This window comes from Rhinopithecus roxellana, chromosome 13 (genome assembly GCF_007565055.1).
Source record: "Rhinopithecus roxellana isolate Shanxi Qingling chromosome 13, ASM756505v1, whole genome shotgun sequence".
NCBI lineage: Eukaryota > Metazoa > Chordata > Mammalia > Primates > Cercopithecidae > Rhinopithecus > Rhinopithecus roxellana.
In genome coordinates, this window is record NC_044561.1 from 90,843,185 (window position 1) to 90,860,226 (window position 17,042).

The following is a 17,042-nucleotide window of genomic DNA, read 5'->3' on the forward strand; positions in this document are numbered from 1 at the left end:
AGCTAACTGCATTTTTAAAAAGAAATAAAATCAAGACTCATATGTATGCTGCTTATGAGATTTATCTCATGGTTAAAAACATAAATTGAAAGTGAGAGGACAGAAAAATATATTCCGTGCAAATAGAAACCAGAAGTGAGCAGGATTAGCAACACTTATGTCAGATAAAAGAAACTTTAAGTCAAACACTGTAAAAAAGACAGAAAAGTTGCTTTATAATGATTAAAAAATCAGTCCAATAAGAGGATATAGCAAGTATATGTACATTGGAGCATCCAATATACAAACATTAATAGATGTAAAGAGAGGGATAGACTTCAATACAGCATTACTAGGGTATCTTAATATACTGTTTTCAACAATGGTCAGATCAATTAGACAGAAAATCAACAAAGAAACATTGGAATTAAACCATAGACCAAATTAATCTAAAAGACATTTACAGAATATTCCATTCAACAGCTGCTGAACACACATTCTCCTTAATTGCAAATGGAATCTTCTGTGGGATAAATCATATAGTAGCTCATAAAACAATTTGTTAACAAATTGAAAAGCTAGAGATCATATCAAGTATATTTTTATAACAAAAAAGAATAAAACTAGAAATCAACAACAAGAGCAACTTTGGAAGCCTTATAAATACATGAAAATTAAACAACATGCTCCTAAATAACCAATAAGTCAGGGAGCACATTAAAAGAAAATTTAAAAAATTATTTGAGACATATGAATGAAAAAATTCATACAAAAATTAATGGGACACAGCAAAAGCAGTTCTAAGAGGAACATTTAGAGCACTAAGTGCCTACATCAACAAAGAAGAAATGTTTCTCATAATGAAACTAATCATGCAACTCAGGGAAATAGAAAAACAAAACTGAAAACTGGTAGAAGAAAAGAAATAATAGAGTTCAGAGAAGAAATAAGCAAAAGAGACTAAAAAGTCAATTTTAAAAAGATCAACAGAACAAAATGTTGTTTCTAAAAAAGAAACACAAAATTGACAAACTTTAACTAGGCTACCTAAGGACAAAAGATAAAAGGCCTAAGTAAATAAAATCAGAGATGTGAAAGGAGACATTACAACTGATATCACAGAAATACAAAGGATAGTAGGAGATTATTATGAACAACTATACAAATTTGAGAACATAGAAGAAATGAATAAATCCTGGATACACACGCCCTACCAAGATTCAGTTATGAAGAAATAGAAAATGTCAACAAAACAATAGTGAGGGAGAAAGTAAAATGAGTTATAAAAGTTTTCTATCAAAAAGAAAACCCTAGGATCTGACCTGATGGCTTTCTTGCTGAATTCTAGCAGACATTTCAAGAATAAATACCAATTATTCTAAAATTATTTCACAAAATTAAAGAGAAGGAAATACTTCCAGGCTTATTTTATAATGCTAGCATTACCTTGATTTCAAAACTAGACAAGAATAAAACAAAAAAGACATCTATAGGCAATATCCCTGATAAACATATATGCAAAATTTCTCAACATAATGCTAGCAAACTGAATCCAACAGCACACTAAAAACATCATTACTACAATCAAGTGGAGTTCATTCCAATCATGCAAGGTGGTTCAACATATACAAATCAATAAATGTGATACACTTTGTAGTGTGTATAAAATATAAAAACTATATTATCATTTCAATAGAAATCGAAAAAGTATTTGACAAAATTTAACATAATTTTACGATAAAAATCCCCAACAAATTAGGTACAGAACTTGTTTATGTACCTCAAAATAATTAAGGCCATAAATGACAGCTAACATCATACTGAAAAAGGAAAAGCTAAGAGATTTTACTCTATGATCAGGAACAATACATGGATCCCCAGTTTCACCCCACTCCTATTCAACATCGTACTGGAAGTACTAGCCAGAGCAATTATGCAAGAGAAAGAAATAAAAGACATCCATATTGGAAAGGAGGAGTCAATTGTCCGTGATTGCAAATGACAATCTTTTATTTAAAAAACTATAAAGCCTTCACCAAAAAAAAAAACTCTATTAAAACAAATGAATAAATTCAGGAAAGCTGATTAAAAAATCTATATACAAAAATTAGTAGCAGTTTTATACACTAATAGCAAACTACCTGGAAAAATAAGAAAATAATTCTATTTACAATGGCTACGAAATAAATCAAGATACCTAGAAATAAACTTAAGCAAGGAGATAAAAGAAAATCTTTATACTGAGAACTACAATATATTGATAAAATAAATTGAAGAAGACATATAGACCAGGTGCAGTGGTTCATGCCTGTAATCCCAGCACTTTTGGAGGCTGAGGCCTCACTTGAGCCACTTGAGTCCAGAAGTCCAAGACCAGCCTTGGCAACATGGTGAAACCCTATCTCTAAAAACAAAAACACAAAAAAAAATTAGCTGGGCATGGTGTTGTGCACCTATAGTCCCAGCTACTTGGGAGACTGAGGTGGGAGGATTGCATGAGCCCAGTGTATTAGAGATATTTGCATTGCCATGTTCATTTCATCATTATTCACAATAGCCAAAATATAGAAGCAATATAAATGTCCGTAGGTGGACGAATAAAGAAACCATATGTTATATATAACACCATGGAATTTTATTCAGTGTTTAAGAAGGAAATCCTGCCATTTATGACAATATAGATGAAAGTGGAGTACATTATCCTAAGTAAAATAAACCAGACAAAGAAAAAAATCCTGCCTGATTTACATGCCTGATATTATCTATATGTGAAATGTAAAAATGCATAACTCATAAAAATAGAGAGTAAAATAGTAGTTACCAGGGACTGGGGGTAGAGGAATATGTGAAAATGTTGGTCAAAAAGTTTCAGTTATGCAAGATAAGTAAGCTCTGGAGATCTAATATACAACAATATAACTGTAGTTAACAATACTGTATTTTATACTTGAAATTTGCTAAAAGGGTAGATCTTCAGTTTTCTTAGCAACCCTCGCCCCCACACATACACAGTAACTATGTGAGAAGATTGACATGTTAATTCACTTGATTGCATTGAATATTTCACAATGTATATCAAGTCATTAATTTTTACACTTTAAATATATATAATTTTTAGCTGTCAACCATACCTCAATAAAGTTGAAGGCAAATACAATGACAAAAGGAAGTTGCAGCCAGTAGTGTAGGGAACATTTCTCTTATCCCCTCTCCATGCCCAGTAAAAATATGTGTACTGTTTCTCCTCTACTTTATAACTGTCATTTGAAATGCACTTTCTTCTATCATGTCATTATAGAGAATAAAATAAATGGAATTGAATTCTGTGAAAAGAAGCCTTCCAGCCCAGCTGCTTGTGTGTTAGTCTAAATATTTAGATAGAATGCTTATCAAAGCACTTAGGTACAGAAAGAGTTCTATTATAACTTTGGAGTAAAATAAATAGGTGTAAGAATACGAGGTGAAATTAGTTGTTTAAATTCATTGAATTTGTATCTGAGTATTCTTCCTTTAGCCACTCAGGAAGAAGTGAGACCATTTACCATGTGTCTAGTACTGCAAAAGTACAAAAAAATGTAGAAAACAGTGTGTTGTAGAGCTATTTGGAAATTGATAGTCTTACTTACTAAAACAACTATCTCAGTTTTCTTTAAAACATTTTAGATGTATTATCTCATTATTCCAAATGGGAAATTTTAATCAAGCCTATTAAATTACATTCAAATCTATTAAAAATTGAGCATTAATTATATGAGAATGTAAGGTTCATGAGGGCGCTAACTGTAATAACTTGGATAAAGGGATAGCGTGTGTATGCAAGTGTTCAATACGTCCCTTTTTGTTCAGGTATGTATGGAGCACTTAGGGATACACACTGTCCCCTTGAAGTGATGATTTAGTTTGGAAATGGGATCTGTGTACATTTAGAAAAACAGACTGCTGCATGGCAAGAGTGACACCATTTTGAAGCAAAATTGCCAGGATGGCTAATGTTTGACCCCTGAATATCAAGGTTTTCTGCAGTAAGGTCTTTAAACAGTGCTGTAGCATAGATAGCTCCTCAAAACAAGCTTTTCTAGCCTACCCAGTGGTCACAAATTTTGCAAGAAAGTCTGCAACATGACCAGTTGCCTTTTTTGTTGTTGTTGTTGTTGTTGTTTTTAACCACTAAAAGCTTTCTATATAAAAGATATTTTCTGGAGGTACAGGGATCCACTGTCTCATAGCCACCTGAGGCATTGCTTCTTTTCATAAATCCCTATTATTATTTTTAATTATTTATTATAGATTTGTACAGTATACATGCAGGTTTATAACATGCATATATTGTGTGATGTTGAAGTTAGAGCTTCCAGTGTACCCATCACCTGCATAGTGAACATTGTACCCAACAGGTAATTTTTAAACCCTCATCCTCTGCCCATTCTTCCCCGTTTTGGAGTCCCAGAGTCTGTGATTCCCCTCTGTATGTCCACAAATACCTAGTGTTTAGCTCCCCCTTATAAGTGAGAACATGTGATATTTGATTTTCTGCTTCTGAATTATTTCACTTAAGATAATGGCCTCCACCTTCATCACATGTTTCCTTCTGGGAAACTGGAACTGTCAGCCACTTTCTTCAGCCTCTTAGCTCTCTTAGCCTTTGGGGGTAGGTTTGCATATATCTGCTCACCACAGAACAGTAGTGTAATCCACTGCATCGCACACCTTTCTGCCTGGCCTTCTCCAGCAAATATATCACTTGGAAACTTGTATATGTATCCTTCAAAATTTCTCCCATTATTTGATTATTTCATACTCAACTTTAGCTGCTACAGCATTGGCTTCCTTCCAAAAAGAACATTTCGTTGTACCAAATTGAAGTCATCAAAAAAGCAGGCCCACGATTCGCTAACAAGCTAATATTTTCATCATTCACCATAAACAGTATAAACAAATAAGCCAAACAAGCATTATAACCAGGGTCATCTTAGTCTCTGACACAGGGATGCAGGACAATCATTATTTAAATTGCCTTGACGTGTGTTGAGAAAAATGGGCAAAACATATACCTCTATGGGCCCCAGTTTCATCCTCTGAAAATGGGCATTGGATTCTAAACTTCAGTGATTTTACAACATACCACATATATGGTAACACTGTGGGTTAAATCCTATCCTCCAGGTACATGGCAGCTTTCTCACTGTAGTATAGCTTTTTGCCATTGTTTCTGACTCAATCTACTTAAAATATATTTGGCTAGTTTGGCCATTTGTTACAGACAGGGCTTTTTTTGCAATTTGAATATCTTTCTGTACACAGGTAACAACTTAAAACGTTATATTGCCAAGGTCCTATTTTCTTCTCAGACCTAGTCTTAAGTATAATTTTTTCTTGTTTCATCTGTATTTTGATCATTAAAAAATGCAGCCCTTTTAATGATCCTGTATGGTGAGGTGGGGGTGGGGTGGAATATGGTATTTTTCAGTAGTAATGTGGAAAAAGTCTGCATTAAATAATAACTCCCATGGTTATTTTCTATACGTTAGTCTACAACAATAAAATGTATTCAATGTACCCCAATTGTTTCACATTAAGTTAAGCTCAGCTGTTTGAGAGAAGCTAAAATTATTTGCCAACTCATGTGTCACAGCCCCAGATCCACATGGGCTTAGGATACTATTGTGGACTCTAATTCTGCAGCAGGTAGTGTCTCATTAGGTGGACAAACCAGCCGCAACGATAACGGGAGGAAATAAAATGTCTGAGGTTATCTCTTTCATGCTCTGGCTCAGTATATGGGGAGGGAATTTTGGCCAAAGACCATATCTTACATTCTTTTGCATGGCGCCAGAACATTTCCTGTCAGCACCAACTCTTCACAAGACCCAAACTTCTGGCCAAAAGAGAAATATCCTAAGAAACCAGTGTCAGGTCTCAGCTGGTCCAATTAACTGGCGTTTAAAGATTCATGGGTTCATGTTGAGTCAGGTTAATTATCCTTTATGGGTACTCAATAGAATTCTGTTTAAAACTTCTTTATAGGAGACCCCCACCCCCAAATAAAAAGGGAATGGAATTATCATAGTATTAAAAGTACAGAATTACGATGTTTTGCCAGAGTTAAAGGTTTCCACTAACTGAAGAAAGAGTAAGATAGGATGTAATTAAGAAATCATCATTGGTAGATTTAGAAAAAAAGAAGCTTGGCTTTCACCATTTCCTATCATTAACTTAGAAATCCAGAGTATGCACCAGTGTGAACCCGTAATCGTCACTATTTCATGAAATTGCTTCCTGGGGTGGTCCAGCAGTGCCATGAAATGAATATCTACCAGACTCTGAAATGTGAATACGGGTAATGTACATGGAAATATTGGAAATGCAGAGGGGAATTTTATCCACTCCCATATAGAAAGTGAAGATAATCAAAGAGGATCTAAACATTATTAGCATTCTTCATTCAAGGAAAAAGCAACTTCCTCAGCCTGCAGTATAGTGACCCAAGTGAAATAATGCAATGAACACCCTCTCATGCAAAGACAGCTAAAAATATTTTGAATGCTTTTTCAAGTTATGAAAACACAGGAGTCTTCATTGTTCAAAACAGTAAAAGCAGAAATTCAAAGGAGTGAGTTTGGTGAGTGTTTTGAAGATGTAACCTATTTCCACTTATCTTAAGTTTTGATTTTTAAAACATTTCCATTAGGTGTTCCTCCTTCTTTTTTTTTTTTTTTTTTTTTTAATTATACTTTAAGTTCTGGGGTACATGTGCAGGACACGCAGTTTTGTTACATAGATATACACATGGCATGGTGGTTTGCTGCACCCATCAACCCATCACTTACATTAGGTATTTCTCCTAATTTTATCCCTCCCCTAGCCCCCACCCCCCAACAGGCCCCAGTGTGTGATGTTCCCCTCCCTATGTCCATGTGTTCTCATTGTTCTACTCCCACTTATGAGTGAGAACATGCGGTGTTTGGTTTTCTGTTCTTGTGGTAGTTTGCTAAGAATGATGGTTTCCAGCTTCATCCATGTCCCCGCAAAGGACATGAACTCATCCTTTTTTATGGCTGCTTAGTATTCCATGGTGTATATGTGCCACATTTCTTTATCCAGTCTATTATTGAGGGACACTGGGTTGTTTCCAAGTCTTGGTTATTGTGAGTAGTGCCACAAAAAACATAAGTGTGTATGTGTCTTTATAGTAGAATGATTTACAATCCTTTGGGTATGTGCCCAGTGATAGAATTGCTAGGTCAAATGATATTTCTAGTTCTAGATCCTTGAGGAATTGCCACACTGTCTTCCACAATGATTGAACTAATTTACACTCCCACCAACAGTGTGAAAGCATTCCTATTTCTTCACATCCTCTTCAGCATCTGTTGTTTTCTGACTTTTTAATGGTCACCATTCTAACTGGCTTGAGATGGTATCTCACTGCGGTTTTGATTTGCATTTCTCTAGTGACCAGTGATAATGAGCATTGTTTCATATGTCTGTTGGCTGCATAAATGTCTTCTTTTGAGAAGTGTCTGTTCATATCCTTTGCCCACTTTTTCCTGGGGTTGCTTGTTTTTTTTTCTTGTAAAGTTGTTTAAGTTCTTTGTAGATTCTGGATATTCGCCTGTTGTCAGACGGATAGATTGCAAAAATTTTCTCCCATTCTGTAGGTTGCCTGTTCACTCTGATGATAATTTCTGTTGCTATGCAGAAGCCCTTTAGTTTAACTAGATCCCATTTGTCAATTTTGGCTTTTATTGCCATTGATTTTGGTGTTTTAGACATGAAGTCTTTGCCCATGCCTATGTCCTGAATGGTATTGCCCAGGTTTTCTTCTAGGATTTTTGTGGTCCTAGGTCTTACATTTTAGTCTTTGATCCATCTTGAGTTGATTTTTGTATAAGGTGTAAGGAAGGGTTTCAGTTTTCTGCATATGGCTAGCCAGTTTTCCCAACATCATTTATTAAATAGGGAATCTTTTCTCCATTTTTTTTTTTTGTGTCAGGTTTGTCAAAGATCAGATGGTTGTAGATGTGTGGTGTTATTTCTGAGGCCTCTGTTTGGTTCCTTGGTCTATCTGTTTGGTTCCTTGGTCTATCTTTTTGGTACCAGTACCATGCTGTTTTGGTTACTGTAACCTTGTAGTATAGTTTGAAGTCAGGTAGTGTGATGCCTCCAGTTTTGTTCCTCTTGCCCAGGATTGTCTTGGCTATATGAGCTCTTTTTTGGTTCCATATGAAGTTTAAAGTAGTTTTTCTAATTCTGTGAATAAAGTCAGTGGTAGATTGATGAAGATAGCATTGAATCTATAAATTACTTTGGGCAGTATGGCCATTTTCACAACATTGATTCTTCCTATCCATGAGCATGGAGTGTTTTTCCATTTGTTTGTGTCCTCTCTTATTTCCATGAGCAGTGGTTTGTAGTTCTCCCTGAAGAAGTCCTTCACATCCCTTGTAAGTTGTATTCCTAGGTATTTTATTCTCTTTGTAACAATTGTGAATGGAAGTTCACTCATGATTTGGCTCTCTGTTTGTCTGTTCTTGGTGTTTAGGAATGCTTGTGATTTTTGCACATTGATTTTGTATGCTGAGACTTTGCTAAAGTTGCTTATCAGCTTAAGTAGATTTGGGGCTGAGATGATGGGGTTTTCTAACTATACAATCGTGACATCTGCAAACAGAGACAATTTGACTTCCTCTCTTCCTATTTGAATACACTTTATTTATTTCTCTTGTCTGATTGCCCTGGCCAGAACTTCCAATACTAAGTTGAATAGGAGTGGTGAGAGAGGGCCTCCTTGTCTTGTGCTGGTTTTCAAAGGGAATGCTTCCAGTTTTTGCCCATTCAGTATGATATTGGCTGTGGTTTGTTATAAATAGCTCTTATTATTTTGAGATATGTTCCATTGATACCTAATTTATTGAGAGTTTTTAGCATGAAGGGGTGATGAATTTTGTCAAAGGTCTTTTCTGCATCTATTGAGATAATCATGTGTTTTTTTGTCATTGGTTCTGTTTATATGATGGATTGTGTTTATTGACTTGTGTATGTTGAACCAGCCTTGCACCTCAGGGAGGAAGCCAACTTGATCGTGGTGGATAAGCTTTTCGATGGGCTGATGGATTCGGTTTGCCAGTATTTTATTGAGGATTTTTGCATTGATGTTCATCAGGGATGGTGGCTTAAAATTTTCTTTTTTTGCTGTGTCTTTGCCAGGCTTTGGTATCAGAATGGTGCTGGCTTCATAAAATGAGTTAGAGAAGAGTCCCTCTTTTTCTGTTGTTTGGAACAGTTTCAGAAGGCATGATACCAGCTCCTCTTTGTACTTCTGGTAGAATTCGGCTGTGAATCTGTCTGGTCCTGTACTTTTTTTGGTTGGTAGGCCATTAATTACTGCCTCAATTTCAGAACTTGTAATTGCTGTTTTTTATATATATATATATACTTTAAGTTCTAGGGTACATGTGCACAGCATGCAGGTTTGTTACATAGGTATATATGTGTCATGTTGGTGTCCTGCACCCATTAACTCATCATTTACATTAGGTATATCTCCTAATGCTATCCCTTCCCCCTCCCCTCTCCCCACAATAGGCCTCACTGTGTGGTGTCCCCTTTCCTGGGTCCAAGTGATCTCATTGTTCAATTCCCACCTATGAGTGAGAACACGCGGTGTGTGGTTTTCTGTTCTTGTGATAGTTTGCTGAGAATGATGGTTTCCAGCTGCATCCATGTCCCTACAAAGGACACGAACTCATCCTTTTTTATGACTGCATAGTATTCCATGGTGTATATGTGCCACAAGTTCTTAATCCTGTCTGTCACTGATGGACATTTGGGTTGATTCCAGTCTTTGCTATTGTGAATAGTGCTGCAATAAACTTACATGTGCATGTGTCTTTATAGCAGCATGATTTATAATCCTTTGGGTATATACCCAGTAATAGGATGGCTGGGTTAAATGGTATTTCTAGTTTTAGATCCTTGAGGAATTAACGGTGTGAGAAAACCACACTGTTTTCCACAATGGTTGAACTAGTTTATAGTCCCACCAACAGTGTAAAAGTGTTCCTATTTCTCCACATTCTCTCCAACACCTGTTGTTTTCTGATTTTTTAATGATTGCAATTCTAACAGGTGTGAGATGGTATCTCATTGTGGTTTTGATTTGCATTTCTCTGATGGCGAGTGATGATGAGCATTTTTTCATGTGTCTGTTGGCTGTATGAATGTCTTCTTTTGAGAAGTGTCTGTTCATACCCTTTGCCTACTTTTTGATGGGGTTGTTTTTTTCTTGTAAATTTGTTTGAGTTCTTAGTAGGTTCTGGATATTAGCCTTTTGTCAGATGAGTAGATTGCAAAAATTTTCTGCCATTCTGTAGGTTGCCTGTTCACTCTGATAAACAGTGTGCAGAAGCCTTTTTGCTGTGCAGAAGCTCTTTAGTTTAATTAGATCCCATTTGTCAGTTTTGGCTTTTGTTGCCATTGCTTTTGGTGTTTTAGACAGGAAGTCCTTGCCCATGCCTATGTCCTGAATGGTATTACCTAGGTTTTCTTCTAGGGGTTTTATGGTTTTAGGTCTAACATTAAGTCTCTAATCCATCTTGAATTAATTTTTGTATAAGGAGTAAGGAAAGGATCCAGTTTCAGCTTTCTACTTATGGCTAGACAATTTTCCCAGCACCATTTATTAAATAGGGGGTCCTTTCCCCATTTCTTGTTTTTGTCAGGTTTGTCAAAGATCAGATGGCTGTAGATGTGTGGTATTATTTCTGAGGACTTTGTTCTGTTCCATTGGTCTATATCTCTGTTTTGGTACCAGGACCATGCTGTTTTGGTTACTGTAGCCTTGTAGTATAGTTTGAAGTCAGGTAGCGTGATGCCTCCAGCTTTGTTCTTTTGGCTTAGGATTGTCTTGGCAATGTGGGATATTTTTTGTTCCATATGAACTTTAAAGCAGTTTTTTCCAATTTTGTGAAGAAAGTAATTGGTAGCTTAATGCGGATGGTATTGAATCTATAAACAACCTCGGTCAGTATGGCCATTTTCACGATATTGATTCTTCCTATCCATGAGCATGGAATATTCTTCCATTTGTTTGTGTCCTCTTTTATTTCACTGAGCAGTGATTTGTAGTTCTCCTTGAAGAGGTCCTTTACATCCCTTGTAAGTTGGATTCCTAGGTATTTTATTCTCTTTGAAGCTATTGTGAATGGGAGTTCATTCATGATTTGGCTCTCTGTTTGTCTGTTACTGGCATATAAGAATGCTTGTGATTTTTGCACATTGATTTTGTATGCTGAGACTTTGCTGAAGTTGCTTATCAGCTTAAGTAGATTTGGGGCTGAGATGATGGGGTTTTCTAAATATACAATCATGTCATCTGCAAACAGGGACAATCTGACTTCTTCTTTTCCTAACTGAATACACTTGATTTCTTTCTCTTGCCTGATTGCCCTAGCCAGAACTTCCAACACGATGTTGAATAGGAGTGGTGAGAGAGGGCATCCCTGTCTTGTGCCAGTTTTCAAAGGGAATGCTTCCAGATATGTCCATTCAGTATGATATTGGCTGTAGGTTTGTCATAAATAGCTCTTATTATTTTGAGATACATTCCATCAATACCAAACTTATTGAGCGTTTTTAGCATGAAGGGCTGTTGAATTTTATCAAAGGTCTTTTCTGCATCTATTGAGATAATCGTGTGGTTTTAGCGTTTGGTTCTGTTTATATGCTGGATTATGTTTATTGATTTGTGTATGTTGAAGCAACCTTGCATCCCAGGGATGAAGCCCACTTGATCATGGTGGAAAAGCTTTTTGATGTGCTGCTGGATTTGGTTTGCCAGTATTTTATTGAGGATTTTTGCATCAATGCTCATCAGGGATATTGGTCTAAAATTCTTTTTTTGTTGTGTCTCTGCCAGGCTTTGGTATCAGGATGATGTCCCCCTCAAAACATGAGTTAGGGAGGATTCCCTCTTTTTCTATTGATTGGAATAGTTTCAGAAGGAATGGTACCAGCTCTTCCTTGTACCTCTGTTAGAATTCAGCTATGAATCCGTCTGGTCCTGGACTGTTTTTGGTTGGTAGGCTATTAAATATTGCCTCAATTTGAGAGCCTGCTATTGGTCTATTCAGGGATTCAACTTCTTCCTGGTTTAGTCTTGGGAGACTGTAAGTGTCCAGGAAATTATCCATTTCTTCTAGGTTTTCTAGTTTATTTGTGTAGAGTTGTTTATAATATTCTCTGATGGTAGTTTGTATTTCTGCGGGGTCGGTGGTGATATCCTCTTTATCATTTTATATTGCATCTATTTGATTCTTCTCTCTTTTCTTCTTTGTTAGTCTTGCTAGCAGTCTATCAATTTTGTTGATCTTTTCAAAAAACCAGCTCCTGGATTCATTGATTTTTTGGAGGGATTTTTGTGTCTCTATCTCCTTCAGTTCTGCCCTGATCTAAGTTATTTCTTGCCTTCTGCTAGCTTTTGAATGTGTTTGCTCTTGCTTCTCTAGTTCTTTTAATTGTGATGTGAGGGTGTCAATTTTAGATCTTTCCAGCTTTCTCTTGTGGGCATTTAGTGCTATAAATTTCCCTCTACACACTGGATTAAATGTGTCCCAGAGATTCTGTTATGTTGTATCTTTGTTCTCAGTGGTTTCAAAGAATATCTTTATTTCTGCCTTCATTTCATTATGTACACAGTAGTCATTCAGGAGCAGGTTGTTCAGTTTCCGTGTAGTTGAGCTGTTTTGATTTTCTTAGTCCTGAGTTCTAATTTGATTGCACTGTAGTCTGAGAGACAGTTTGTTATAATTTCTGTTCTTTTACATTTGCTGAGGAGTGCTTTACTTCCAACTATGTGGTCAATTTTGTAATAAGTGTGATGTGGTGCTGAGAAGAATGTATAATCTGTTGATTTGGGGTGGAGAGTTCTGTAGATGTTTATTAGGTCCACTTGGTGCAGAGTTGAGTTCAATTCCTGGATATCCTTGTTAACTTTCTGTCTCGTTGATCTGTCTAATGTTGACAGTGGGATGTTAAAGTCTCCCATTATTATTGCATGGGAGTCTAAGTCTCTTTGTAAGTCTCTAAGGCCTTGCTTTATGAATCTGGGTGCTCCTGTATTGGGTGCATATATATTTAGGATAGTTAGCTCTTCCTGTTGAATTGATCCCTTTACCATTATGTAATGGCCTTCTTTGTCTCTTTTGATCTTTGATGGTTTAAAGTCTGTTTTATCAGAGACTAGGATTGCAACCCCTCCTTTTTTTTGTTCTCCATTTGCTTGGTAGATCTTCCTCCATCCCTTTACTTTGAGCCTATGTGTGTCTCTGCATGTGAGATGGGTCTCCTGAATACAGCAAACTGATGGGTCTTGACTCTTTATCCAATTTGCCAGTCTGTGTCTTTTAATTGGAGCATTTAGTCCATTAACATTTAAGGTTAATATTGTTATGTGTGAACTTGATCCTGTCCTTATTATATTAGCTGCTTATTTTGCTCGTTAGTTAATGCAGTTTCTTCCTAGCATTGATGGACTTTACATTTTGGCATGTTTTTGCAATGGCTGGTACCGGTTGTTCCTTTCTATGTTTAGTGCTTCCTTCAGGATCTCTTGTAGGGCAGGCCTGGTGGTGACAAAATCTCTAAGCATTTGCTTATCTGTAAAGGATTTTATTTCTCCTTCACTTATGAAACTTAGTTTGGCTGGATATGAAATTCTGGGTTGAAAATTCTTTTCTTTAAGAATGTTGAATATTGGCCCCCACTCTCTTCTGGCTTGCAGAGTTTCTGCCAAGAGATCTGCCATTAGTCTGATTGGCTTCCCTTTGTGGGTAACCCGACCTTTCTCTCTGGCTGTCCTTAACATTTTTTCCTTTATTTGAACTTTGGTGAATCTGACAATTATGTGTCTTGGAGTTGCTCTTCTCAAAGAGTATCTTTGTGGTGTTCTCTGTATTTCCTGAATTTGAATGTTGGCCTGCCTCGCTAGGTTGGGGGAATTTCCCCTGGATGATATCCTACAATGTGTTTTCCAACTTGGTTCCATTTTCCCCATCACTGTCAGGCACACCAATCAGATGTAGATTTGGTCTTTTCACATAATCCCATATTTCTTGGAGGCTTTGTTCATTTCTTTTTATTCTTTTTTCTCTATGCTTCTCTTCTCGCTTCATTTCATTCATTTGATCTTCAATCACTGATACTCTTCCTTCCAGTTGATCGAGTCAGTTACTGAAGCTTGTGCATTTGTCATGTAGTTCTTGTGTTATGGTTTTCATCTCTATCAGTTCTTTTATGGTCTTCTCTGCATTGATTATTCTAGTGATCCGTTCATTTATTCTTTTTTCAAGGTTTTTAGTTTCTTTGCACTGGGTACATAGTTCCTCCTTTAGCTCTGAGAAGTTTGGTCAACTGAAGCCTTCTTCTCTCAACTCATCACAGTCATTCTCCATCCAGCTTTGTTCCATTGCTGGCGAAGAGCACGTTCCTTTGGAAGGGGAGATGCACTCTGATTTTTTGAAATTACAGCTTTTCTGCACTGCTTTTTCCCTATATTTGTGGTTTTATCTGCCTTTGGTCTTTGATGATGGTAACATACTGATGGGGTTTTGGTGTGGGTGTCCTTTCTGTTTGTTAGTTTTCCTTCTAACAGTCAGGACCCTTAGCTGTAGGTCTGTTGGAGTTTGCTCAAGGTCCACTCCAGACCCTGTTTGCCTGGGTATCAGCCGCAGAGGCTGCAGAAGATAGAATATTGCTGAACAGTGAGTGTTTCTTGTCTGATTCTTGCTCTGGAAGCTTCATCTCAGAGGTGTTCCCAAGCCGTTTGAGGTGTGAGGTGTTGGTCTGCACCTAGTGGGGGATGTCTCCCAGTTAGGTTACTCAGGGGTCAGGGACCCACTTGAGCAGGCAGTCTGTCCGTTCTCAGATCTCACCCTCCATGCTGGGAGATCCACTGCTCTCTTCAAAGCTATCAGGCAGGGACATTTACATTTGCAGAGGTTTCTGCTACTTTTTGTTTAGCTATGCCCTGTCCTCAGAGGTGGAGTCTACAGAAGCAAGCAGGCCTCCTTAAGCTGCAGTGGGCTCCACCCAATTCGAGCTTCCCAGCAGCTTCCTTTACCTACTTAAGCCTCAGCAATTGCGAGCGCCCCTCCCCCAGCCTCACTGCCGCCTTGCAGTTAGGTCTCAGACTGCTGTGCTAGCAATGAGGGAGGCTCTATGGGCATGGGACCCTCTGGGCCAGGTGTGGCATAGAATCTCCTGGTGTGCCCTTCTGCTAAGACCCTTGGTAAAGTGCAGTATTAGGGTGGGAGTTACCCGATTTTCCAGGTGCTGTATGTCTCAGTTTCCCATGACTAGGAAAAGGAATTCCCTTCCCCCTTGCGATTTCCAGGTGAGGCGATGCCTCACCCTGCTTCAGCTCTTGCTGGTCGGGCTGCACCCGCTGACCAGCACCGACTGTCCGACATGCCCCAGTGAGATGAACCGGGTACCTCAGCTGAAAATGCAGAAATCACCCGTCTTCTGTGTCACTCATGCTGGGAGCTGGAGGCTGGAGCTATTCCTATTGGGCCATCTTGGGTGCCCCCCCCGTAATTGGTTTATTCAGGGATTTGACCTTTCCTGGTTTAGACTTGGGAGTGTGTATGTGTCTAGAAATTTATCTGTTTCTTCTAGATTTTCTAGTTTATTTGTGTAGAGTTGTTTATAGTATTCTCTGATGGTAGTTTGTATTTCTGTGGGTTCAGTGATGATATCCCCTATATCATTTTTTTTTTTTTTTTTTTTTTGCATCTATTTGGTTCTTCTCTCTTTTCTTCTTTATTAGTCTGGCTAACAGTCTATCTATTTTGTTGACCTTTTCAAAAAACCATCTCCTGGATTTATTGATTTTTTAAAGAATTTTTCACGTCTCTATCGCCTGCAGTTCTGCTCTGATCTTAGTTATTTCTTGTGTTCTGCTAGATTTTGTATTTGTTTACTGTTGCCTCTCTAGTTCTTTTCATTTTGATGTTAGGGGGTCAATTTTAGATCTTTCCTGCTTTCTCTCTTATGGGCATTTAGTGTTATAAATCTCCCTCTACACACTGCTTTAAATGTGTCCCAGAGATTCTGGTACATTGTGTCTTCATTCTCATTGGTTTCAAAGAACATCTTTATTTCTGTCTTCATTTCATTATTTACTCAGTAGTCATTCAGGAGTAGTTTTTTCAGTTTCTAAGTAGTTGTGCAGTTTTGAATGAGTTTCTTAATCCTGAATTGCACTGTAATTCTAATCTTATTGCACTGTAGTCTGAGAGACTGTTTGTTATGATTTCCGTTCTTTTGCATTTTCTGAGGAGTGTTTTGGTTCCAGTTATGTGATTAATGTTAGAATAAGTTCAATGAGGTGCTGAGAAGAATATATATTCTGTTGATTTGGGGTGGAGAGTTCTGTAGGTCCTCCACCTAATAGACCTCCAGTCTATTAGGTCCACTTGGTCCAGAGCTGAATTCAAGTCCCGAATATCCTTGTTAATTTTCTGTCTCATTGATCTGTCTAATACTGACAGTGGAGTGTTAAAGTCTCCCACTATTATTGTGTGGGAGTTTAAGTCTCCTTGTAGGTCTCTAAGAATTTGCTTTATTAATGTGGGTGTTCCTGTATTGAGTAAATATATATTTAGGATAGTTAGCTCTTCTTGTTGCATTGATCCTTTTACCATTATGTAACGCTCTTCTTAGTCTCTTTTGATCTTTGTTGGTTTAAAGTCTGTTTTATCAGAGATTAGGATTGCAAGTCCTGCATTTTTTTTTTTTTTTTTTTTTTTTTTTATTTTTTTATTTTTTTTTTTTTTTTTGCTTTCTATTTGCTTGGAAATATTTCTCCATCCCTTTATTTTGAGCCTATGTGTGTCTTTGCATGGGAGATGGGTTTCCTGAATACAGAACACTGATGGGTCTTAACTCTTTATCTAATTCGCCCGTCTGTGTCTTTTACATTTAAGTTTAATATTGTTATATGTGAATCTGATCCTGTCATTATGATGCTAGCTGGTTGTTTGGCCCATTAGTTTGATGCAATC